The sequence below is a fragment of the Eptesicus fuscus genome, chromosome 5, assembly GCF_027574615.1.
Source record: "Eptesicus fuscus isolate TK198812 chromosome 5, DD_ASM_mEF_20220401, whole genome shotgun sequence".
In the NCBI taxonomy this organism is placed as follows: domain Eukaryota; kingdom Metazoa; phylum Chordata; class Mammalia; order Chiroptera; family Vespertilionidae; genus Eptesicus; species Eptesicus fuscus.
This window is the reverse complement of record NC_072477.1, coordinates 105178897-105205861: the sequence shown is the minus strand read 5'-3', so window position 1 is coordinate 105205861 and position 26965 is coordinate 105178897. Positions and strand designations below refer to the sequence as shown.

The 26965-nt window shown below is 39.2% G+C and overlaps 1 pseudogene; it reads left to right on the top strand.

Moving 5' to 3' along the window:
* Positions 1–748: 748 nt before the first annotated feature.
* Positions 749–4625, top strand: LOC103303878 (putative elongation factor 1-alpha-like 3; annotated as a pseudogene).
* The last annotated feature ends 22340 nt before the right edge of the window (positions 4626–26965 follow it).

Sequence of the window (26965 nt, the reverse complement as noted above, 5' to 3'; positions counted from 1 at the left end):
TGAGGATCACCTGATGGAGTTACAATGCTAGTTGAGACTGACTACTGCTTGTTGTGGGCTTGGAGCTGCTTAGTAAGAAGTACAGGCACGCTTAGGCTGACCGTAACTTGTTTGTGGTTTGTGGACCTTTGAGAGGTTTTCAGATAGTCTGCAGCAGGAGCTGAGGTAGGCGGCTCCTCTGGAGGAGTGCTGGAAGAGTCTCCAACCAGGCAAACTAGTTGAATGGGCCAGTGTCTCATGGAATTGCTGGGGCAGTATGAACAGTGTTATTAGTTGATTGCAGAGCACAGATTGGTGCACGCCTCTGCTGGGCCTTCTGGGTGAAGAGAGCTCAACAAAGGAACAATGCCACCTGCCATTGCTTTCATCCCCAGAGAAAGTTTCCCTGACCCTGCCCTTCAACCCGTTCCCTGATTAGTTAATTTAGTTCCTTCCTGTGTGTACCTGAAACTTTTTCCCCTGCTTGGAGCTTAGTGCACAAATGAGTTTGTAAGTGAACATTGTGTATTGGTTTCACACAGTCCTTTGTTTTTCTTATATGCAGTCTTGGGCAGTTTTCACAGCCAGATCTACTGGGGACTCCTCTTCCTGGCCCTGGTGACCCTGGGCTGTTAGAGCCTGGTGTGGGGCTGTGGGGCTGTGACTCTTTGCTCCTCAAGGTAGACCAACCTATACAGCAGAAATACCCTTCCCCTTTTTTGCAATAGGCTTGCCATCCAAACACAGGTGTCATGAAACCACCTCTAAATTAAACCAAAAATGGGAAAGGAAAAGACTCATATCAACATCATCGTCATTGGACACGTAGATTCCAGCAAGTTTCCCACTACTGGCCATCTGACCTACAGATGAGGTGGGATTGAAAAATTTGAGAAGGAGGCTGCTGAGATGGGGAAGGGCTCCTTCAAATATGCCTGGGTCTTAGGTAAACCGAAAGCTAAACATGAGCGCAGTATCACCATTGATATCTCCCTGGAAATTTGAGACCAGCAGTATTATGTGACCATCATTGATGCCCCAGGGCACAGAGACTTCCTCAAAAACATGATTAAAGGCACATTTCCAGCTGACTATACTTCCTGATTATTGCTACTGGTGTTTGTGAATTTGAAGCAGGTATCTCTAAGAATGGGCAGATCTGTGAGCTTGCCCTTCTGACTTACACACTAGATGTGAAACAACTGATTATTGGTGTTAACAAAATGAATTCCACTGAGCTGCCTTATAGCCAGAAGAGTTACCAGGAAATTGTTAAAGAAGTTAGCACTTACATTAAGAAAATTGGGTACAACCCTGACATGGTAGCATTTGTGCCAATTTCTGGTTATAATAGTGACAGTATGCTGGAGCCAAGTGCTAACATGTCTAGGTTCAAGGGATGGAAAGTCATCCATGAAGATAGCAATGCCAGTGGAACCACACTGCTTGAAGCTCTGGATTGCATCCTACCACCAACTCGTCCAACTGACAAGCCCTTGTGTCTGCCCCTCCTGGATGTCTACAAAATTAGTGATACTGGTACAGTCTCTACGGGCCAAGTGGAGACTGGTGTTTCACACCTGGCCTGGGGGCCACCTTTGCTCTAGCTAACATTACAACTGAAGTGAAGTCTGTGGAAATGCACATGAAGCTTTGAGTAAAGCTCTTCCTGTGGACTATGGGGGCTTCAGTGTCAAGAACATGTTTGTCCAAGATGTTTGTCATGACAGTGTGGCTGGTGACAGCAAAAATGACCAACCAATGGAAGCACCTGGCTTCACAGCACAGACGATTATCCTGAACTGTCCAGGCCAGATCAGTGCCAGATTCACACCTGTGCTGGATTGTCAGCTCATATTGCTTGCATTTGCTGAGCTGAAGAAGATTGATCATCTTTCTGGGAAAAAGCTGGACGATTGCCCAAAGTTTTTGAAATCTGTTGATGCTGTCATCCTCATTATGGTTCCTGGCAATCCCATGTGTGTTGAGAGCCTCTCTGACTATCCTCCTCTGGGCCGTTTTGCTGTTCATGATGTCAAACAGAACATTGCTGTGGGTGTCATCAAAACAGTAGACAAGAAGGCATCGGGAGCTGGCAAAGTCACCAAGTCTGCCCAGTAAGCTCAGAAGGCTAAACGAATACCTGCCACCCAGTCTTTTTTGTGTATTTTTAAAATATATATATATCTTTATTGATTTCAGAGAGGGAGAGAGAGAGAGAGATAGAAACACCAATGACGAGAGTGAATCATTGATCGGCTGCCTCCTGCATGCCCCCCACTGGGAAATTGAGCCCACAACCTAGGCATGTGCCCTTGACCAGAATCGAACCCGGACCCTTCAGTCCTCAGGCCAACGCTATATCCTCTGAGCCAAACCAGCTAGGGCCTGCCACCCCAATCTTAATCAGTGGTGGAAGAATAGTCTCAGAACTGTTTGTCTCAATTGGGCATTTAAGTTTAATAGTAAAAGACTGGTTAATGATTATAATGTATCATAAAATCTTCAGAAGGGAAGAATATTTTGTGGACCATTTGGTGTGTGTGTGTGTGTGTGTGTGTGTGTATGCATTTATTAAGTTAATTCATTTTTAAAGTCAGTACTTTTTAATGGAAACAACTTGACCAAAAATCTGTCACAGAATTTTAAAGACCCATTAAAACATAGTTTAATGAGAAGTCTGTGTGTTCTTTTGATCAACACTGTAACTTTCAATTATACTACCTTAGGAAAAAGACTTTAAGAGTTGCCCATAACCTATTTCTGGTGTTATATTTATTCTCTTGATACTTTAGAATTGGACATTTCTGTTAACCATTTTTTTCTGGGTAAAAACTTTTATTTTCCTTTTCACTTTGTCTTAAGGGGAGGAATCATCAGGGGTGGGAAATGTCCATCTGGCAGGTCATCCATATATAGGGCCCACGAAATCTACTCATTCTGCATATTCATCCATATTGGCTTCCTTTTTAATATCAGTAGTTACAGAATTTTGGTTCAGCTAGTCTTCAGATGGTTCTCGATAATGGTAGTTCAATAATTTAGTAGTAATTGTGATGCATTCATGGGAGGAGATGAGCTGACTTTCCTACTTGACACCTTTTTTTTTTATTGTCTAAAGTTTTACATATGTCTCCCTTTTCCCCGATTTACCTCCTCCCCCTCCCCCCTGCCATTACCACCCCAGGCAAGCCCCCACTGCCCCAGTGTCTATGTCCATTGGTTATGCTAATATGCATGCATACAAGTCCTTTGGTAGCTCTCTACCCCCTCTTCTCCTGCCATTTGTCTCTGAATCTATTCTTGTTCATCAAATTATGTTGATCATTATATCCCACATATGAGTAAGATTATGTGATATTTATTTTTCTCTGACTGGCTTATTTTGCTTAGCATAATGCTCTCCAGCTCTGGTAGGAGTTCCTTCCTTTTAACAGCAGCATAGTATTCCATTGTGTAGATGTCCCACAGTTTTTTAATCCACTCATCTGCTGATGGGCACTTAGGCTGTTTCCAAATCTTAGCTATTGTAAATTGTGCTGCTATGAACATAGGGGTGCATATATCCTTTCTGATTAGTGTTTCTGGTTTCTTGGGATATAGTTCTAGAAGTGGGATTACTGGGTCAAATGGAAGTTCCATTTTAAACTTTTTGAGAAAACTCCATAATGTCTTTCTTAATCCTCATCAGAGAATATTTTTTCCATTGATTTTTAGAGAGACTGGAAGGGATGGAGGGTGAGGAAGAGAGAGAGAGAAAGAAAGAGAGAGAAACAGAAATATAAGAGAGAAAAAGCAATTGACTGCCTCCCGCATGTACCCCTACCAGGACCAGGGAACAAACCTGCAACCCAGGTATGTGCCCTTGACCAGAAATCAAACTCAAGACGATTTGGTGCATGGGCCGATGCTCAAACTTTTACTGAACAACACCAGCCAGGGCTACTCTTCCATCTTGACCAGAAGGTCTCAGTTCACCCAGCTTTACTTCTCCATTTCCATTTGTATGCCTTTTATTTATTTCTCGTCTGATTGTTCTTGCTAGGACTTCCAGTACTATGTTCAGTAACAGTGACCAAATTAGATATCATATTTTGTTCCTGGTCTTAGAGGAAAGGTTTTTAGTTTTTAGCAAGGTATTAGTTGAGGCTTATCATGTATGGCCTTTATTATGTTGAGCTACTTTCCTTGTATACTTATTTTATTAAGTGACTTAGTCATAAATGTGAGATACACACACACAAACACACATAATTGATTTCAGAGAGGAAGGGAAAAGGAAAGAGAGAGAGAAACATCAATGATGAGAGAGAATCATTGATCGGCTGCCTCCTGCATGTCCCACAATGGGGATTGAGCCCACAACCCAGGCATATGCCCTGATGAGGAACTGAACCATGACCTCCTGGTTCATAGGTCAATGCGCAACCACTGAGCCCCTCTGGTTACACAATGTGTGTTATATTTTGTTATGCTTTTTCTGCACCTATTAATATGATTTTCATCTTTTGTTTATATAGATTTGTGTATGTTGAACCATCCTTTCATCTCTAGAATGAACTCTGCTTGATCATAATGTGTTATCCTTTTAAGCTTTTGCACTCAGATGTCGAGTGTGACGGTTATTGAATGTATCAATAATTTGAAATATAAAAAAATCCAAATAAATAAGTTTGTATGAAAAGAAACTCCAGTTTTTTATTCTACTGCCGCGCTTTGTAAAATCTGGAGTATTTAAAAACTTAAATCCCTAGTAGAATAAAGGAATCGAGAAAAAAGCAAGCGAGTGCAAAGGGATAATGTATTGTTGTATTCAATTTGCCAGTATTTTGTTTAGGATCTTTGCATCTATGTTCATCAGAGATATTGGCTCGTAATTTTCATCCATTCGTGGTTTTGGTATTAGGACAATGTTCACTTTGTAAAATGAGTTATTCTCTTTTCCACTAGAGGCTCGATGCACGAAATTTGTGCAAGGGGCTCAGCCCTCGCAGCCGCAGCTTCCTTTGGAAGGACATCCGGTCTAACTAGCATATTACACTTGTATTATTACAGATTTTTTTAAAAGTGTTTGTGAAGGCTAGGTATTAAATCTAATTTGAATATTTGGTAGAATTCACTAGTGAAATCATCTGAGCCTGGACTTTAATTTTTGGGGAGTTTTTTCATTACTGTTTTAATTTCTTAGTAGTGTCCAGTCTATTTAGGTTTTTCAGTTTTTCATTGTTCAGTCTAGGGAGGATATAGTCTTCTAAGAATTTGTCCATTTCTTTAGATGATCAAATTTGGTGGTGTATCGTCTTTCATGGTATTGTATAATCCTTTGTATTTCTGTGGTGGCCCTTGTAACTTCTCTTTCATTTTTTATGTTATTTATTTGATTCTTTTTTTTCTAACTAGAGGTTTGTTAATTTTATTTTTCATTTCAGAAAACCAGCTCTTTGTTTTATTTTTTTCTGTTTTTCTTCTCTATTTCATTTATTTCTGCTCTAATTTTTATTATTTCCTTTCTTCTACTGATTTTGGCTTCATTTGTTCTTTAAGGTGTAATGTTAGATTATTGTTAGATTATTTATTTGAGATTTTTCTTGTTTCTTCAGGTAAACCTGTAAAGCTATAAACTTCCCTCTTAGTATCACTTCTGATGCATTCCCCAAATTTTGATATGTTGCATTATCATTTTTGTTTCTATGTATGTTTTGATCTCTTCTGTTATTTTTTCTTTGACCCACTAGTTCAGTAGCATGTTGTTTAGTATTCACGTATTTGTGATTTTTCCAGCTTTCTCCTTGTAATTAATTTCCAGATTCATATTGTTGTGGTTGGAAAATACGCTTGTTATGAATTCAGTCTTCTGAAATGTATTAGACTAATTTTGTACCTGGCATTTGGTCTAGCCTTGAGAATATTCTGTGTACATTGAGAAGAATATATACTCTTTGTTTTGAGATGGAATGCTCTATATAAATTGACCATTTGTTCTAATGTGTCACTTAAGGCCAATATTTCCTTATTGATTTTCTGTTTGTAAGATCTATCCATTGCTGTCAATGGGGTATTCAGGTCCCCTGCTATAATTATATTTTTGTCAGATTCTCCTTTTAGGTCTGTTAGTGATTGTTTTATGTATATTGATGCTCCCAGGTTGGGTGCATATATATTGATGTGTTATGTCTTCTTGAGGAATTGTCCCCTTTGTTAAATCATTGTGAAATGCCATCGTTGTCTCTTGTTACCTTTTTATTTTGAGATCTGTTTTGTCTGTTATAATTATGGCTATACCTGCTTTTCTTTGGATATTATTTGCTTGGAGTGTCATCTTCTCCTCCTTCCCTTTGGGCCTATGTTTGTTTGTCTTTGTAGCTGAGATGAGTCTCCTGAAAGCAACATATATTTGGGTCTTTTTCATTAATCCATTCTGCTACCCTATGCCTTTTGATTGGATTGGTGAGTTCAGTCCATTTACATTTAGGGTGGTTGTTGATATATGAGTACTTACTGTAGCCATTATATCTTTTGTTTTCTGGCTGCTCTGTACCTCTGTTGTTTCTTTTTCCCTGTGTTTCTGCTATTATAGTTGGTGGTTTTCTATGATTTTTTTCTTCATTGCCTCTTTTCATGTTATTTGTCCAAGCTCTATATTTTTGTTTTGTAGTTACCACCAAATTTATGTAAAATAAAGTTCTGTACATACATTAGTCTTTTTTCTTCTCATTGTATCTTCATTCACCTGTGCAAGCTTAGTCTTTTTTCCTCTCCTCTGTTATATTTTCACTAGAGGCCCAGTGCACGATTAAATTGTGCAGGGTTAGGATCCCTAGGCCTAGCTGCATTCAGGGCCATGTCCACCGCCCAGTGTCACTCCTCCACCTCCGTGGCCCCTACCCTGTGAAATTCCACACTCACAGCCCCCGCCCCACGAGGCTCCTTGGCCTCTGCTGCCCACGCCCCATGACACTCTTCCACCTCAGCAGCTCCACGAAGCTCAACACTCACAGCCCCCGCCCCGCGACGCTCCTCCGCCTCTGTGGCCCCACCCCGCCATGCTGTGAGAGCCGGACCGGTCCTTTGGTCATTTGGGCCCACAGCTCCCTCCTCCCACCACCATGCCGCAGGCGGCCAGGGCCCCACAGCTACCACTCCCTCAGCTCCCTAGCCTGCTGTTTGGTTGTCCATCTGGTCGTTTCAGTCATGACAGCACTTGGCTTTTTATAAATATATATTAGGATTGTCACAAATTATCACTTTTTATGCTATGTGTTCATTTCCAAATTGCAGAAGTTACAGTCTTTTTTGAAAAATGCTCTTCCTCCCTTTAACCTTTATGTTATGATTTAATGTTTAGTACACTATTCCAAAATAAAGTTGCAATTTTCTGCTTCTGTTTGCATCTTTCAAAGTTTTGTATGCTTTTATATTTTTGTTTCAGATAGAAGAACTTCTTTCTACATTTATTGTAATACAGGTCTTGTGGTAAATTATCTCAGCTTTTGTTTGTTTGGAAGGTCCTTCCTTTTTTCCTTTATATCTAAAGGATACCTTTGCTGGGTATTATTTTGGCTGGTGATTTCTCTTATTCAAATATTTTGAATATTTCATTCCACTCCTAGTGTGTGAGGTTTAATATAATGTATCTTGAAGAAGGTCTTTGGTATTGAGGTAATTTGATGTTTTTTTATCTTTTTGAATTCGAGGTTTTGGAAGTTTTAATTGATTATTCTAGTAGGCTCTCTGTCCCCTTTCCCCCTCTCTTCTCTGTTTGGTATACCCATTATTCTTGTATTACTCTTACTATGCAGAGGTTTTTTGTTGTTGTTGTTTTGTTTTTCATTTTATCAACTCTCAGTTCTCTCTTTTTCCACCTGAGTCATTTCTAGATTGTTATCTTTGAGCTTGCTAAATCTGTCGTCCATCTGGTCTGCCCTATTTTCCATGCTCTCTAATTCATTCTTTTTTCTATTTTTATGGATTTTTTACAGAGAGGAAGGGAAAGAGATAGAGTTAGAAACATCGATAAGAGAGAATCATCAATCAGCTGCTTCCTGCACGCCCCCCACTGGGGATGTGCCTGCAACCAACGTACGTGCCCTTGACCGGAATCGAACCCGGGACCCCTTAGTCCGCAGGCTGACGCTCTATCTACTGAGCCAAACCGGCCTCGGCTCTAATTCATTCTTGATCTTATTTACTGAGTTCTTCAGTTGCAGTATTTCTTTTCTTTTCTTTTTATAGTTTCAGTTTCTTCGGTAATCTATCCATTTTGGTGATTTATTCTGGAGCTCATTGAAAACTACCTTTCTGTGTCCATGGGTTATACATATATATGCATACAAGTTCTTCGGTTGATCTATTTACCTACCCACTCACCACTGCCTTCCCTCTGAGATTCGACAGTCTGTTCCATGCTTCTATGTCTCTGGATCTATTTGTTAATCAGTTTATTTATGAGTGAGATCATGTGATATTTGTCTTTCTCTGACTGGCTTAGTTTGCTTAGCATAATATTTTCCAGGTTCCTTCATGCTATTTCAAAGGGTAAGAGATCCTTCTTTTTTACTGCTGCATAGTATTCTATGGTGTAGATGTACTGCAGCTTTTTTATCCACTCAACTACTAAAGGGCACATGGGCTGTTTCCAGATCTTAGCTATTGTAAATAGTGGTGCTATGAACATAGAAGTGCATATGTTTTTTCTGATTGGTGTTTCAGGCTTCTTAGGATATATTCCTAGAAGTGGGATCACTGGGTCAAATGGCAGTTCCATTTTTAATTTTTTGAGGAAACTCCACACTGATTTCCTTAATGGCTGCACCAATCTGCATTTCCACCAGCAGTGTAGTAGGGTTCCATTTTCTCCACATCCTCGCCAGGACTTGTTTGTTGAATTATTGATGGCAGCCATGCTGACAGGTGTGCAGTGGTACCTCATTATCGTTTTGCATCTCTCTGATTACTGATGTTGAGTATTTTTCCATATGTCTCTTGGCCATTTGTATGTCCACTTTGGAGATGTGTCTATTTAGGTCTTCTGCCTGTTTTTTATTGGGTTGGTTGTTTTCCTTTTGTTGATTTGTATGAGTACTTTATATATTTTGGATATTAACCCCTTATCAGATGTATCATTGGCAAATATGTTCTCCCATACAGTGGTTCCCTTTTCATTTTGAACAGACAGTGTGGTGAAGACGTGGGGCGGGAGGCGGAGGTGCTAGAAGAGGTCAATGGGGAAGAAAAGGGATATCCTATATAACAAAGAGCTAGTATGCTAATTAGACCAAACAGCAGAACAACCGTCCAGAAGACCTTCTGGATGACCTTCTGGACGAAGTCGGGGTTGCGAGGACCAGTGGAGGCATGTGAGGCTGCGAGGGCAGAGCCCCTTGCACGAATTTCATGCATTGGGCCTCTAGTATGTAATATTTTTAATAATAAAGATAAAAAATTAAACCATGTCAGTGCCTGGTACACTAAAAACATATAATAAATGTTTGACTTTCTTGTTAGACTGCTTTAAAGTGAGTTATATTTGTAGTTACATAAGGAAATTAAAATATGCAGAAACCAAAAAAAAGAAAACTGCCTTTCTGAGTTTTTTTTTTTATTCTTTAATCTACTTTTATTAAATATTAAAAGGCAGTTGTTTTAAGACACTTGAAATTACATTTAATAAATGGATAACTGACCCCAAACCTGACATATTGCTTCCCTACTTTTCTTCTTCATTTACTCTAAGGAACCAAAAAAGTGATTTTAAAATAACAGATCAGTGGTCATTCTAAACACACCTCGAAGAGGTTCTGACTACTACTAAGGACAATCAGCACCACCACATTACTTATAATATAAACTTCTGAAAAAGACAGTGAGTACTATCCTTTCTGAGTTTTCTTATCTCTCATTGATTTTTTTTTCCCCAAAACTATAATCTTGAATTATCTGTTATTTAAATCACAGTCTTCCATGTCTTTGAATTTGGTTTTTGGATATTTTTCATTTTCTTCCTGAGCTTCCTTGTTACCTGTGTTATTCATGGTACTTGATGGATTGTTTCTCTGCTTGGGCATTTGAGGTAGTGAACTATATATATTTTTTATAGCTACTGTTTCTGTTTTTAATAATTCAGTAGGTTGATAAGTAGAGTTTTTATTTTATTTTCCAGTAGATGGTGAGAGTAGTGCAAGTTTCTGTATTCCCTTACCTGCAGTACTGGGACTTCTGGTATCTCGGTGGGTGTTGTTCTGGCCATGGAAAATTCCCCAAGTCCTCTCTCTGTGACTGGGTTACCTTGGTCTCAGCACCACCTACGACCTGGGATGTGTCAGGCAATGGGGCTCCGGGCCTGTGAGGTCTTGGCGCTGCATCCTTTCAGAGGCTGTCAAGCCGTGTTGTGCTATCGGAGGTGTTTTCGTTGCCTCTACTGGGTTCGGCTGCAGGGTCTTCATTGCCTCTACTGGGTTCAGCTGCAGTGGGTGAGGAAGGGGTGAGTAGGTGGAGGCAGGTTCGAGGGTCTGTGGTTTTGCTTTCTTGCTAATAATGGTGGCTTTAAGAACACTGCTGCCACAGTGTTGTCTGTGTCTCCACCTGGGGTTAGCCACAGTTGCTACTGGGTACTCAGGCAGGAATGTTGCTTCTGCTCCTTAGGCCCTCTGGGCTGCTGAGTATGGGTTTTAGCCTGACATCTCTACTGCTCCTGTGTCAGCTGGGCCTGGGTGGGAGCCAGGAAAGTGGGGGGAGGCAAGTTTGCAAGTCTGCAGCTGGCCTTCTCTCTAGTAATGGTGGCTGCTAGTCCATGGCTGCCACACCTCTTTGCCATGTCTCTGCCCCTGTCACTGGAATCAGTCGCAATATGCCCTTGCTACTGAGGCCTGAATGTTGCTTCTGCCCTTCTGGCCCTTAGGGCTCTTTTGTGAGGGCTGCAGCCCAACTCCTTTCCTGCTAATCGCATCAGCTGAGTATGTGTTTTGTGTCTGATTCGTTTGTGTCCCCTGTCTCTGTCTTTCCTTCATCCTGCCTCCCCTGCTTGTTCTTAAATGCCCACCTTCAGATATCTTGATGAGTGGATCTCTGAGATGTGTTTGTGTATTGAATAGGTAATTCTTTGTTGAATTATACTTGTCCGACTTGTAACTTTAAGGGGAGAAACCAAGGGATCTCCTCGCCCACAGTGATGATGCTAATGTCACTTCCTATAGATGTCTTCTCAGTTGACATTATTGAGGTATTGAATTTGCAGGTCAGTAGGAATCTAGACTGTGTGGTGCAAATGGTCTGACATGATGAATAGCTGGGGACATGGGGAAAGCCACGCTTCTCTCGTAGCTTTGGTTTCCACTCTGTTAAATATGGGAGTTAGCTAGAGGACCCAAACCTTCTAGCTTTGAGTCCCTGCTTTTGTGATGCCACCCAAATCTTTTCTGAGCTGTTATCTTGGAGAGAGGGGTATTTGTTCCATAGCCTCTTCTGTTCTTTCAAAGCCAGCCTAAATGTTCTAGAGTATGAAATGTTGTTTTCTTTGACTGAAGATAATTGACTTAAACAGATAGTGAATTTATGACCATAGAGTTATTAGCTTTGTGCTACCAACAGCATTCTTGCAACAGAACAGGATTGTTTCCAAACTAGAAATCTTGAATTTGAAACAAAGTGTTGATGAAGAACACTTTGTTTCAAACATTTACATAAAGCCATTGTTAGGAATATCTGGGATGCTCATTCTAATAACTGCCATTTAATGAGGTCATTAAGAGCATGGATGCTGGACCCACACTACCTGTTTCCACATCTCGCTCTGTCATTTGCTTGATTTGTGACCTTGTGCAAGTTATTATAGTACCTACCTCATAGATTTTTTGAGAAATATATGTATGGCCTGTGGTTCTATATATGTTTAGCTGCAACTAATTAACTAACTAATTTTACATTCCACTGGTCAGACCCTCCTATTTTCCTTTAATCCTCATAATAATCCTATGAAAGTAGTACCATCGTTACGCTTATAAAAAGACTGAGGCTCAGAGAGGTTAAAATTTTGTATCACATCCTATATAATAAAAGGCTAATATGCAAATAGAACAGTGGAGCAACCAGAACAACCGAACAACTGGTCCCTATGATGTGCACTGACAACCAGGGGCCGTGTGTGGAACGTGGCGGGATGGTGGAGCAGGTGAGTAGGGACACCAGATCATGGCAAGGTGCCAGTCACTCATCGGGGCAAGCCTCTGGTGGCTACTGAAAATTCTTTGCTCCAATGCATCACAGTCCCACTTGGCGCTCACACCTGCTGCTGGCACTGGCCCTGCTCGCACCTGCTGCTGGTGCCAGCCTCACTTGCACAAGACCAGTGCCAGGGCCGCCACTCACACCCACTGCCAGCACCAGCCCCACTTGCACCTGCAGCCAATGCCACAGTCGCCACTCATACCTGCTGCCGGTGCCTGGCATCGATCTCAATCACTCAGTACCATCAGCAGGTGCAAGTGGCGGCTGCCGGCCCTGATCACCCCTGAGGACTTCTCTTCCTCCCCCTGCTCATGAGGGGTGATCGTGGCAGCAGTCACCACTCACACCTGCTGACAGCACCAGACCCACTTGCACCCACTGCTGGCGTGACTCCAATTGCTCTGTGCCGTCATCGGGTACGAGCGGGGCCGGCACCATCAGCACCTGGGAGCTGCAGCAGGAGGGGCCAGGCGGGGGTGTGGAGGATGGGCTGAGACCCGCCCCTGTGCCTATCACAGCCTCTCGGCCCACAGTTCTCAAGGTGCACGAATTCATGCACTGGCCCTTAATATGAAATAAATGGCAGAGTCATGATTCAAACTAGACCTTTCTATAGCATTCCAAAACTCAGGCTCTTCCTTATTCAAATACTAGAGGCCCGGTGCACGATATTCGTGCATGGGTGTGTGTGTCCCTCAGCCCAGCCTGCACCCTCTCCAATCTAGGACCCCTCAAAGGACATCCCTCTCACAATCCAGGACAGCTACCAACAGCATTATTGCAACAGAACAGGATTGTTTCCAAACTGGAAACAACTGCTTGCCTGTCTGCCTTCCTGATTGCCCCTAACCGCTTCTGCCTGCCAGCCTGATCACTCCCTAACCATTCCCCTGCCAGCCTGATTGATGCTTAACTGCTCCCCTGCCAGCCTGATTGCCCCTAACTGCCCTCCCCTGCAGGCCTGGTCACCCCTAACTGCCCTCCCCTGCAGGCCTGGTCACCCCTAACTGCCCTCCCCTGCAGGCCTGGATCCCCCCCAACTGCCCTTCCCTGCAGGCCTAGTCGCCCCCAACTTCCCTACTCTGCCAGCCTGGTCACCCCTAACTGCCCTCCCCTGCAGGCCTGGTCACCCCTAACTGCCCTCCCTTGCAGGCCTGGTCCCTCCCAACTGCCCTCCCCTGCTGGCCATCTTGTGGTGGCCATCTTGTGTCCTCATGGGGGCAGCCATCTTTGACCACATGGGTGCAGCCATCTTGTGTGTTGGAATGACAGTCAATTTGCCTTCCCCTGCCAGCCTGATTACCCCCAACTGCCCTCCTCTGCCGGCCCGGTCACCCCTAACTGCCCTCCCCTGCAGGCCTGGGTCCCCCCAACTGTTCTCCCCTGCAGGCCTAATCGCCCCAACTGCCCTCCCCTGCCAGCCATCTTGTGACGGCCATCTTTGACCACATGGGGGTGACCAATCTTGTGTGTTGGGTTGACGGTCAATTTGCATATTACTCTTTTATTAGATAGGATGGTACTGCTCTAAGCCAGTCTTTTGGGAATTCTAAATACTGTTAACTATTGGTTGGGCATTGACTTTGGGAGACAGTTATGTTAGAGACCAAAGGCTTAGATAGCATCTGAATGCCTCTCCTGTCACCAGGATAAAATGATATAACTGCTCCTCTATTTATACTGTATATGTACCTTTCAGGCCTCTGGGTTTTTTGTGGATTGTTTACATACAATGTATGTATTTATTTATTTATTTTTACATCTCCTCTACAGACTGGGAGGCAGCACTGCCACACAGTCCCCAGATAGCTTTCCTCTGACAGTGGACTTGAGTTGTCTGAGATGGGTTAAAAAGACTCCTTTTCTAGATCTACATCCTTAATTGAAGAGAGTGAAAATTGTTACACACAAATACAATTGAAGTGAAGGTAATAACTTGAGTACCAGATCTTTCAAAGTTTCCAACTAGGCCTACAAAAATAGTTTTATTGAAACAGTCACGCCCATCAGTTACATGTTATGGTAACTTGTGTTCTACAAGGACAGAGTTGAGTAGCTGTGACAGAGATAAGAATGGTACACGAACCTAAAATATTTACTATCTGGACCTTTACAGAAAGAAATTGCCAATACTGAAACTTTGAAAGAATCTGGTGGAACAGATTCTTTCCCTTTATTCACCAGACATTTATTGAATATTTAGGTATATGACATCTTAATCAGGTTTAGCTCTTGAATTTTTCACTTGAAAATTTAAAAATGGATATACAATGAAACAGCATCATTGAAAATGTAATTATTTTCTATTTCTAAAACTTGAAAGTGCATTTGTTTTAGCTACATATAGCCTTTTTTTAAAAAAACTTGAAATCCTTTAGCAGATTTAAACAATGTTATATAAATAAGCTTCTGTCATTACTCAAACTTCTTATGACCACATTATAGTCAATGCTGAGTAATAGTAATTAGGGTGGTGCTTGGTATAGACATTTTGCATTTTGAGATTTTAGCTTCCTCTTGAGTTGCTGATTCAACGCTGCTTTGTTTAGTATTAGAAAAGTATCTTATTCATCGGTTCATATAATATAAACATTAAAAATTAATTGCATTTAGGAAGCTCTAAAAAGGTCTGCAAGCACTCTGTTACCTTCATAGATGAACAGTGGAGATAATGGTGAGGTAATTGTTTCCGTTTTATTTTGCAAAACTCTGAGGCCCTTGTGGGTAACTCAGTTGATGAGAAAGTTATGGCAGTCTACCAAGGTTGTGGGTTTGATCCCCAGTCAGTGCACATACAAAGAATGAACTAATGAATGCATAAATAAGTGGAACAACAAATCAATGTTTCCCTGTCCCTAGGTCTTTCTTCCTTCCTTTCTTTTTAAAATGAATAAATAAAAAAAGGGGAAAAGTTAGTGTGTTAGCAATTTCTTTCTGTAAAGGTCCAGATAGTAAATATTTTAGGTTCGTGTACCATTCTTATCTCTTGTCACAGCTACTCAACTCTGTCCTTGTAGAACACAAGTTACCATAACATGTAACTGATGGGCGTGACTGTTTCAATAAAACTATTTTTGTAGGCCTAGTTGGAAACTTTGAAAGAATCTGGTGGAACCTCCAGTGAAGGCACTTTTTTGATGAAACAATTGTTTAAGGCTCTGTCAGAGCTGGCTGATAACTTATAAAAAAATCACAAGGTATTTGAATAAAAATAATAGCAATGGTTTGAAATACACAACTTTTAAAATTAGTGATCTCTATCACAAGTTTGGTTTTCAAAATAGCATAATTTTGCTTTCAGTGAATGCTTTATAAAAGAATCTAGCAATGTATTATTAATTTGGAAGCTATTTTTTTTATCTACAGTGCAGATTTTTAGTTTTCTTTGTACATTTAAAGACGATAAATGGAAAATTCAAAGCCATTCAAGAGAGAACTACTCAATACTTAAGTAGTTATTAGTCAAATTACATTTTAGGTTGTGTTTCTCTTTTTTTTTTTTTTTTTTTTTTTTTTTTTTTAATTTCTTTATTGATTAAGGTGTCACATATTTGTCCTCATCCCCCCGTGTTTCTCTTTTTAACAGACATACTGACTTAAGTTTGCCAAAACCTGGTAGCATTTGGTAGGGAAATGATATTGTTTTTATTTCCTCTGCACAAGAACATCTTAAACAGGCAGCTGGCAGCAGGGAAAGAGTGAAGGTAAAGAACAAAAATATCTATTGTGTGAACTTGTATTTTTTTATTTTTTTACTGAATTTCAAATCTAATTTAGGTTGTGTTTTCTTTCACTATTGTCTTTAGAGTACTTAATTTATTTTCTACATTCCTTCCTCAAGTAAATGAAATCCCATTGTAGTACAGTTATTATGAGTTAATTAACATATCTTTATTATTTAGGTATGATTATAAATCATTTTGTTAGAATTGAACCTTCTGATTCAAGTTGACTAATGGTTTTTTAAAAATGTATTTTAATTTTAAAAGCAGTTTATGTACAATATTACATTAATTTCAGGTATACAACCCTGTAATTAGACATTTATATAATTTATGAAGTGATCACCCTGATAAATGTAGTACCCATGTGACACTTATATATAGTTATTACAATATCATTGACTATAATTCCTTATGCTGAACTTTACATCCCTATGTCTATTCTGTAACTACCAATTTGTATTTGTAAATCTCTTCACTTTTTCCCCATCCCACCAACCTCCTCACATCTGGCAACCATCAAAATGTTCTCTATATCCATGAGTCTGTTTCGGTTTGCTTATTTATTTTGTATTTTTAGAGTGCATATGTAAGTGAAATCATCTCATTCCCTTTCTGACTAATTTCACTCAGCACAGTACCCTTTAGATCTATTCCAGTTGTTGCAGATGGCAAGATTTCATTCTTTTTAATGGCTGAGTCATATTCCATTGTATATATGTACCGCTTCTTTATCCATTCATCTATTGATGGACACTTAGGTTGCTTCTATATCTTGGCTATTGTAAATAATGCCCCAATTAACATATATAAGTATATGTCTTTTTTATTTAGTGTTTTGGGTTCTTCAGATAAATACCAGAAGTGGAGCTGTTGGGTCCTTCTTTGTCTCTTGTTATGGTCTTTGTTTTACAGTCTACTTTGTGTGGTATAAGTATTTCTACCCCAACTATTGTTTCCCTTTTCATGAAAAAAAATTTTCCACCCCTTTACTTTCAGTCTCTGTCTTTTGATCTGAAGACAGTTTCCTGTAGACAGCATATGTGAAGGTTTTGTTCTGTTATACATTCAGCCACTTTCTGTTTTGATTGGAGCATTTTATCCATTTGCATTTAAAGTAATTGATAGGTATGTATTTAGTGCCATTTCATTATTCATATTTTCATCTATTTTTTTCTTCTTAAGGAAGATCCTTTAACATGTCTTTTAATATTTCTTTGGTTGCGATGGACTTTATTCTTTAGTTTTTTCTGGTCTAGGAAGCTCTTTATCTGTCCTTCAATTCTAAATGATAACTTTGTTGGGAAGAGTAATCTTGGTTGTAGGCCCTTGTTTCTCATCACTTTGAATAATCTGTGCCAGTCCCTTCTTTGGAGAATCTGCTGACAGTTTTTTGGGAGCTACCTTGTAGGTAACTACTAGTAACTACTCTTCTCTTGATGCTTTTAAGATTCTCTCTTTGTCTTTAAACTTTGACATTTTAATTATGATATTTCTTGCTGTGGGTGTCTTTGGGTTTATTTTGTTTGGGACTCTGTGCTTCCTGGACTTGTATGTCTATTTTTTTCACTAGTTAGGGAAGTTTTCTGTCATTATTTTTTCAAGTGAGTTTTTTCTTTTTAATTGAATTTATTGGGGTGAAATTGGTTTTCAAAACCATATAGGTTTCAAGTGTACAACTCAATAAAACATCATTTGCACACTGCATTGTGAACCCATCACCCCAAGTAAAGACTTTCTGTCCCATGTTTCCTCATTTTCCCACCTCCACCTTAGTCCCCAACCCCCTTTCCAGACAATACACACTATTGTCTGTATCTATGTGTTATGGATATATGGTTTTTGCCTGATCCCTTCACCTTCTTTCATTTAGTCCTCAGAAGCTTCTCCCCTCTGACAGCTGTCAGTCTGTTACATATATCCAAGCCTCTGTTTTTAGTCATCAGTTTATTTTATTCATTAGATTCTACATATAAGTGAGATTATATGGTGTTTTGTCTTTCTCTGACTGCCTTATTTCACTTATCATAGTAATCTCCAGGTCCATCCATGCTGTTGCAAAAGATAAGATGTCCTTCTTTGTGTGTGTGTGTGTGTGTGTGTGTGTGTGTGTGTGTGTGTGTGTAGCTAGGTAGTATTGTGTTGTGTAAATGTATCACAGATTTCTTATCCACTCATTTACTAATGGGCAATTAGGCTGCTTCCAGATCTTAGCTATTGTAAGTAATGCAACAATGAAGATAGAGGTTCATATATTCTTTCAAATTAGATTTTTTGGTTTCTTTGGATATAATTCCAGAAATGGGATCTCTGGGTCTGAAGGCAGTTCCATTTTTTATATTTTGAGGAAACTCCATACTGTTTTCCATAGTGATTGCACCATTCTGCATTTCTACCAAGTGCACAAGAATTCCCTTTTCTCCAAATCCTCAACAACACTTATTGATTTAGTGACGATAGCCATTGTGGCTGGTGTGAGATGATAACTCATTGTGATTTTTAACTTGTTTCTCTCTGATGATAAGTGATATTGAGCATTTTTTTCATGTCAATTGGCCATCTGTATGTCCTCTTTGGAGAAGTGTATACTCAGGTCCTTTGCCCATTTTTTATTTGGATTGTTTGTCTTTCTGGTGTTGAGTTATATGAGTTCCTTATATATTTTGGAAATTAACCCCTTATCAAATGTATCATTGGCAAATATGTAATCCCATATAGTGAATTCCCTTTTCATTTTGATGCTGGTTTCTTTTGCTGTGCAGAAGCTTTTTAATATGATGTAGTGCAGATGTTTTTACGTTTTATGTTGTCCCAAAGCTCCACTAACCTTTCCTTATTCTTTTAAATTATTTTTCCTTTTTGCTGGTCTGATTTTATATTTCTTCTACCTTGTCTTCAAACTCACTGATTTGATCCTCTGCCTCATCCAACCTACTTTTAATTCCTTCCAGTGTATTTTTGATGCCAGGTATGATATTCTTTATTTCAGACTGGATCTTATTTATGGTTTCTTTTTCCCTTTTTCATGCTGTTGTAGTTACCCCTGAGTTCCTTGTAATTCTCACTAAGTTCTTCAAGCATCCTTATAACCATTAATTTGAACTCTGTATTTGGTAAATTGTTTGCCTCTATCTCATTCATCTCTTTTGCTGGATGTTCCTTCTGTCCTTTTGTTTGTGCCTTGTTTCTTTGTCTCCCCATTTTAGCTATCTCTTTTTGTTGGTTTCTATGTATTAGAAAGAACTGCTATGATTCCAAGTCTTTGTGGGGTGGCCTTATGTAATAAGTGTCCTTTGGGAACCAGTGGTGCAGTCTCTTTGTTCTCCTGAGCTTAATGCTCCATGAATATTTCTTGTTTGGCTTATGTGGGCCCTCCAGTTGGATTTTGATTGCTGTTGTTCAGTTTGTGGGTGCATTCGACCCTTAGACTGGCTGACTATGAGGCTCAACTCCGACCATGTCAGTGAAACTGTTGTATTGGTGTTCACAGAACAAACCAACAAAAATATCCCACCACCATCAACAACAACAACAATAACCAAAAAAAAAAACACCAAAAAAAATTAGAAGAAGAAAAGAAAAATATAGAATAATAGAAACCAAAAGAAAAAAAATGAGAAGAAAAAAGAATTTTAAAAGAATATGAAAAGAAAGTGGGAACAGAAAAATGGAAAAAAGAGAAGAAAAGAAAAAAATAGAATAACTAAAGGAAGGAGAGAAATAAATATGAAAGAAATAAGAGAAGAAAATAAATGAAATAGAAAAGAAAAATAAACTAAAGAATATGAAAGAGCAAAGTCGAGCACATCTGTATGTCCATTGGTTGAGCATTGTCCTGTGCATGGAAATTTGCCGGTTTGGAGATTAAAATGGCAGCTGAATAAGGGGATTGGGCCTAAACCGGCAGTTGAACATCCCTCTCACAATCCTGGACCGCTAGTTCCTAATCGCGCACCTGCCTGCCTGCCTGGTTGCCCCTAACTGCTCCCTCCCCCGCCCCCCCCCCGCCAGCCTGGTCGCCCTAACTGCCCCCTCTGGTGACCTGGTTGGCCCCAACTGCCCCCCCTGCCAGCCTGGTCGCCCCTCACAGCTCCCCCGCTGGCCTGGTTGCCCCACACAGCCTGCTCGTTCAGTCATTTGGTTATCCCTCACTAACCCCCCTGCCGGCCTGGTCACCCATGCTGCCTGCTTGTTCAGTTATTTGGTAGTCCCTCACTAATTGCCCTGCCGGACTGGTCATAGGCAGCCATCTTGTGAGGGTGTGAGGGTTAATTTTCATATTACTTCTTTATTATATAGGATGGCTTTATTAGGTTGTGATATGTTCCCTCTATTCCCACCTTGATCAGAGTTTTTATAAAAAATGGGTCTTGGATTTTGTCAGATGCTTTTTCTGCATCTATTGATATGATCATATGATTTTTGTCTTTCAGTTTGTTTATGTGATGTATCAAATTTATTGATTTGTGAATATTGTATCAGCCTTGCATCCATGGAATAAGTCCTACTTGCTCAAGGTGTATGATCTTTTTAATATATTGCTGGATCCGATTTGCTAATTTTTTGTTGAGGATTTTAGCTTCTGTGTTCATCAAGGGTATTGACCTATAATTCTCTTTTTTTGCAGTATCTTTATCTGGTTTTGGAATTAGGATAATGCTGACCTCATAAAAAGAGCTTGGAAATCTTTTCTTTCTCTTGGATATTTTGGAATAATTTGAGGAGTGTAGATGTTAGTTCTTCTTTGAATGTTTGGTAAATCTCCTCTGCGAAGCCATCTGGACCAGGGCTTTTGTTTGCTGGGTGGTTTTTGATTACTGCTTCTATTTCCTTAGTTGTTATTGGCCTACTCAGGTTTTCTGGTTCTTTCTGATTCAGTTTTGGCAGATTGTATAGTTCTACAAATTTGTCCATTTCATCCACATTTTCCAGCTTGTTGACGTATAGCTAGCTGTTCATAGTATTTTCTTACAATCCTTTGTATTTCTGTCATGTCAGTTGTTGCTTCTCTGCTTTTGTTTCCAATTTTTTTTATTTGGGTCCTTTCTGTTTTTTTATATGTCTGGGTAATGGTTCATCTTTTTTATCCTTTAAAAGAACCAGCTCTTGGTTTCATTGATTTTTTTTTTTTTTTTTTTTTTTTAGTCTCTATGTCTTTTATTTCTGGTCTAATCTTTATTATTTTCTTCCTTCTACTTATGCTGGGCTTGTTGTTCTCTTTCTAATCTTTAAGTTGTAGAGTTAAATACTTTATTATTAATTTTTCTTGTTTTTGCAAGTAGGCCTGTATTGCTGTGAACTTCGCTCTCAGGACTGCTTTCATTGTGTCTCATAGATTTGGGGATGTTGTGTGTTCATTTTCATTTGTTTATAAGATGTTTTTTCTTTCTTTTTGATCTCTTTGGTTACCCATTCATTGTTTAATAGCCTCCATGTGTTTCCATGTTTTTGAATGTTTTTATTGTAGTTGATTTCTAACTTTATGCCATTGTGATCTGAGATGTTTGACATAATTTCAATCTTGAACTTTTAGAGACTTGTTTTATGTCCTAACACATGGTCTATCTTTGTGAATGACCCATATGCACTTGAGAAGAATGTATATTCTGCAGCTTTGGGATGAAATGTTCTATAAATGTCAATTAAGTCCATCTGATCTAGTGTGTCCTTTAAAGTCACGGTTTCCTTGTTAATTTTTTGGAAGATCTATCCAGGGAAGTCAGTGGTGTGTTAAAATCCTCTACTATGATTGTATTGCTGTTGATCTCTCCCTTAAAGTCCTTTGGAAATTTGTGTTTTTTTGTTTGTTTGTTTTTACAAATTTAGGTTTTTCTATAATGGGTGCATATATGTTTACCAGGGTTATATCCTCTTGCTGGATCAATACCTTTAATATTATGTAGTGACCTTTATTGTGTCTTGTGATGGCCTTCATTTTGAAGTCTATTTTGTCAGATATGAGTATTACTACTCAGCTTTTTTTTTTTTCAGTTTCATTTGCATGGAAAGTTCTTTTCCATACCTTCACTGTCATCCTGTGTGAGTCTTTTGCTCTGAGGTGGGTCTCTTTTAGACAGCATATAGTTGAGTCATGTTTTTGTATCCATTCAACTACCCTATGTCTTTTGATTAGAGCATATATTCCATTTACATTCAAGCTTATTATTGATAGGTACTTATTTATAGCAATTTCAATTCTTTATGCATACATTTTTCTTTCTCTCTGTTTCTACTTCTCAGTATAGCAGTCCCTTTAGTATTTCTTGCAATGCTGGTTCGGTGGTGATAAACTCCTTTAGCTTTTTTTTTTTTTTTGTCTGGGAAGCTATTTATTTCACCATCTATTTTGAATGATAGCCTTGCTGGATATAGTAATCTTGGTTTCATATCTTTTTTTTTTCATTATCTTGAATATTTCATGCCATTCCCTTCTAATAAGAAATCAGTCGACATCCTTATGGGAGTGCTTTTATAGGTGACAATTTGCTTTATTCTTGATGCCTTTAAGATTATCTTTCTGTCTTTAAATTTTGGCATTTTAATTGTGATGTGTCTGGGCGTGGGCCTGTTTGGGTTCTTCTTGCTTGGGACTCTCTGTACTTCCTGGATTTGTGTGATTTTAGGGAAGTATTCTGCCATTATTGCTTCAAAAATGTTTTCTATGCCTTGCTCACTTTCTTCTCCTTCTTGCACACCTATTATATGCAAACATTGGTACATTTCATGTCCTGCAGCTCCCTTAAGCTGTCCTCCTGTTATTTTAATTCTTTTTCCTTTCTGGTTTTCTGATTGCGTGATTTTTTTTTTCTACCCTGTCTTCTAATTCATTGATCTGATTGTTGGCTTCCCCTAATATGATGTGTATTCCTTCCAGTGTGTTCTTTATTAGTGCTATGTCATTCTTTGTAGTTACTATATCTTCTCATGTTGTTGAGTATCTTTGCCATCATTATTCTGAGCTCTATGTGTGATGAATTTATCTGCATTTCATTTAGATCTTCTGGAATATTCTCTCATACTTTCGTTTGGGCATTGTTTTTTTATCAACCTATTTTGGCTACCTGTTTGGGTTTGTGACTTTGTATTAGGTATATCTGCTATGCCTTCCAATCTCTAGTTCAGGACAGTTTCAGATGCTTTTTCTGACCAACTAGATCAGGCAAAGACTCAAAGCCTCCAGAGACACACCCCCCCCCCCTCTGCCTACAGACTGATTGCATTCAGTCTTGAGTAACCTCAGGCAATCATCCACAGGTGGGGCATGAGGTTTTCCAACAGAGTGGGGCAATTGCTCCTACCTGGAGGCTAATCGTTATTCTCAGTCTCTTAATGGGCCTCAGAAACTCCAAAAGGTGTGGCAGTGGGATTTCCAATAGGATGGGGCAACTATCCTCTGCCCCTCAGCAAAAACTGCCTGGATGGCAAAGGTCTGCCAGAGAAAGATGTCCTTCGCAGCATGAGGGAATGAGTGACTCAGCACAGGAAACTGGGGTGTCTGCCTTCCAAGCTATAACCTCAGAACCCCAAACCCTGGCTTTTCTCACACAGCTCCAGTCCACTCTTCCCTCCCTCTGCCAGAGTCCAACGTGTTTGTGTGCATACCAAATTTTGTGCATTCGCCCTTTAAGAGTGTGCCTACATTTCAGATGTCTTTCCCTGACAGATAGCAACCCTGCTGCTTTTCGCCACCCCATGTTATATGGGCACCTGTCTCAGTTCCGGTGCTCTCTGCTAGAGGGCCCAGCTTGGGATTTAGATCCCAGAGTGCTCAGTGGCAACCCCTCACAACTCAGATAACTCTGGAACTTCAGCTTTAGTCTGTGGGAGCCTGGCCAGGCCTTTTGTGCCTCCACTCTTCCTACCAGTCTCTATGTGTTCTCCACTTTCCGTCCTTGGTTATCAGGGTTCTCTCCATCCCATCTTCAGTTGATTGGTCAGGGTGTTGTTGTTTTTTTTATTTATTTTAGCTGTAAATCCAGTTTGGTCCTTGAATCGTGTCTGTGTAGCATCCACTTACTCCACTGCCATTTTAATATCCTCAACTGGTTTTAAAGTTGATTGTACTATAGTTTAGTTGCAAGTCCTGTCCAGGTCTGGGAGTAAGTGGATGGAGCTTCCACCTACTCTCCAGCCATCTTGGAATCCTCACTCTTATTTATTTTTATCAATCTACTTAAACTTTAATGCATCTTTTCTGTTTGAATTTCATGGTGTTTTTTGTTGTTGTTGTTGTTTATAATGTCTGTGGATTTTTATTCTTATCTTTGTTTATCTGTTATGAAAGCCTATATTCCATTTAGAACTTTTATGCAAGATTCTAAAGATATAAAAGTATTTACATTCTTTTATTTGTTTTTTTTTTCTTTTCCATATTTTAATACTTTTGCACCTAAGTGGTTAGTGTTTTTAAATCACTTAGATCAAAGTGATTTTAATAAATATAAAATATCCTGACAATCCTTAAGCTGACTGGCATAGTTTTTGATTTCTAAATTCAGTCAGCAATATAATTATTATGTTTTACTAGTGTCCCAGTGCACAGATTCGTGCACATTGAAAGGAAATTAATTAGAAGAAATATTTTACCTATGTCCTAACATATGGTCTATCTTTGAAAATGACCCATGTGCACTTGAGAAGAATGTATATTCTGTGGCTTTGGGGTGAAATGTTCTGAAGATGTCGATTAATTCCATCTGTTCTAGTGAGTCATTTAGGATTGATGTTTCTTTGCTGATTTTTTGTTTAGAGGATTTGTCCAATGGTGATAGTGGGGTATTGAAGTCTCCTACTATGATTGTATTACTGTCAATCTCTCCTTTGATATCTTCCAGGAGTTTTTTAATGTATCTTGGTGCTCCTGTATTGGGTGCATATATGTTTACCAGAGTTATTTCTTCTTGTTGGATTTCTCCCTTTAGTATTATGAAGTGGCCTTCATTATCTCTTGTTATGTCCTTCACTTTGAGATCTAATTTGTCAGATATAAGTATTGCAACCCCAGCTTTTTTTTCATTTCCATTTGCCTGGAAAACCTTTTTCCATCCCTTTACTCTTAGAAGAAATATTTTAATATCACTATTCATGTCTTGCTAATGAAAAGAAAATAGGATTCTAATGAGTCTTCTATCTATCTACTCCAGGACTTCTGTGAGGATCAAATAAGATGAAGCACAGGAAAATGCTTCACAAACATTTGGTTAAACTGTAAAATGTTTGCACCTGGCTATAAAGCAAGTCAGGTTCTTGGGCTGAAAAAACTCTAAGGAGGCTAGTCACTAGGGAGAGGAAGCCAGGCATTGCTATGTGACATCATTACTCAGTGCCCACAGCCACCGTTTCTGCGCTGCGGTGGGGGCTGCATTTTGCACCATGGGATCTTGGCAGTGTTGGCTGCGATTTGGTGAGGTGTCACTCTGGGGTGGTGGCGGGGCCTGTGTCCCACTTGGGGGAAGCCGAGTGTTGGTTGTTGGCACCAGGTCCACAGTGCCATTTATTTTTAAATGGCCAGTGGGCATCATGGCAGCTCCTGTGTTGAGTGTCTGGTCCCTGGTGGTCAGTGTACATCATAGCTACCTTTTGGACGGACGGACACTTAGCCTTTTATATATATAGTTTGTTTTCCTTAGATATTCAGATGTTCACATCCATTATGATAGTGGACCATAGGCCTTATCCTTTCATTTTTTAAATGTAATTCTTTATTGTTGAAAGTATCCCTTTTTTCCCCCATTGACCACCTCCAGCCTGCCCCAAGGGCCTTATCCCTTTAGAATTGATTATACACCATGGAACTTAAACTCTATTGAAGCCATCTAGTCCAGTTGTGGGGTATAAGACCAGTGGAGTAATGGTTTGGATCTTTACTCTGCTATTTGCTCGCTGATTATTTCCAGCATCGATTCATCATCAGTAAGTTAGGGTTGATATTATCTGTTTGTAAGTTGTTTGTGAAAATTAACAATCTATGTAAAGAACCTTACTTTCTGACCAGCTGGCATAACTCAGTACTTAAGTGTTGAGCTGTGAACCAGGAGGTCTCAGTTTGATTCCTGGCTCGGACACATAGTTTGTGGGCTTGATCTCCAGTGTGGAATGTACAGGGGGCAGTCAATTGATGATTCTCTTTCATCATTGATGTTTCTATCTCTCCCTTCCTCTTTGAAATCAATAAAAATATATATATATTATTTAAAAAAAAGAAACTTACTTTCTCTCTGATATGCTTTATAGGTGCTCAAAAAATGGTGGCTACTGTTGTTATATTACATAAATATTCTTTGCATACATTTTCTATTTAATGTCATATGGTAGTGCTAAGAGCCAAGATAATTTACATGGTTGCTTCTAATTAGGATTAGTGAGACTTTAAAAGCTTTTTATTAAAATTAAAATATATTACAGTCTTTGTTTTTGTCTTCTTGTTTCTAGTTTAATAATGACAAAAAATAAGTTTGGTCCTTTAATTTTTATGCTTCTTGAGATTTTTGTCAACTTCTAGAATTTTTCACTAATTAGCATATAACACAGCATTGTTTTGCTAAAGATTGATGTTAGATTAATGGGACAGGGTGAAATTAGATAAGTAACTTCTCTTTTGAAGATGTTGCTATTACTATTAGTTCCCATTATTATTTGTAATCTTTTAATCTTATTGCTCTGAAACTTTCTAAAGCATGACTGAAAGGTGATTTTTCTATCTTAAGGTAAGTAACCTAAAATAATTGGTATGTCACCATTTATACATTCAAAATTCTTATTAAAGCTATAGATTCATCCTTTTGGTTTCACACCTCCTTTGTGAACTTTTTTTTTAGGATTCTGTTACCACCTTAGTAATTTTTTGAATAACTTGATTTAATGTGATGTATATTTTATTGATGACTTTGAAAATAATTATCATGCATAGTTGAGCATTTAATTAAGTTATAAAAATGGTAAGTTAAAAGTGTCAGATGTTACATACTCGTTGAATTCTTGTGATTAGAAACTTCTCTTTTGGTATCTGTATATGTAAAAGGCTAAGTGACCGACTATCCGTC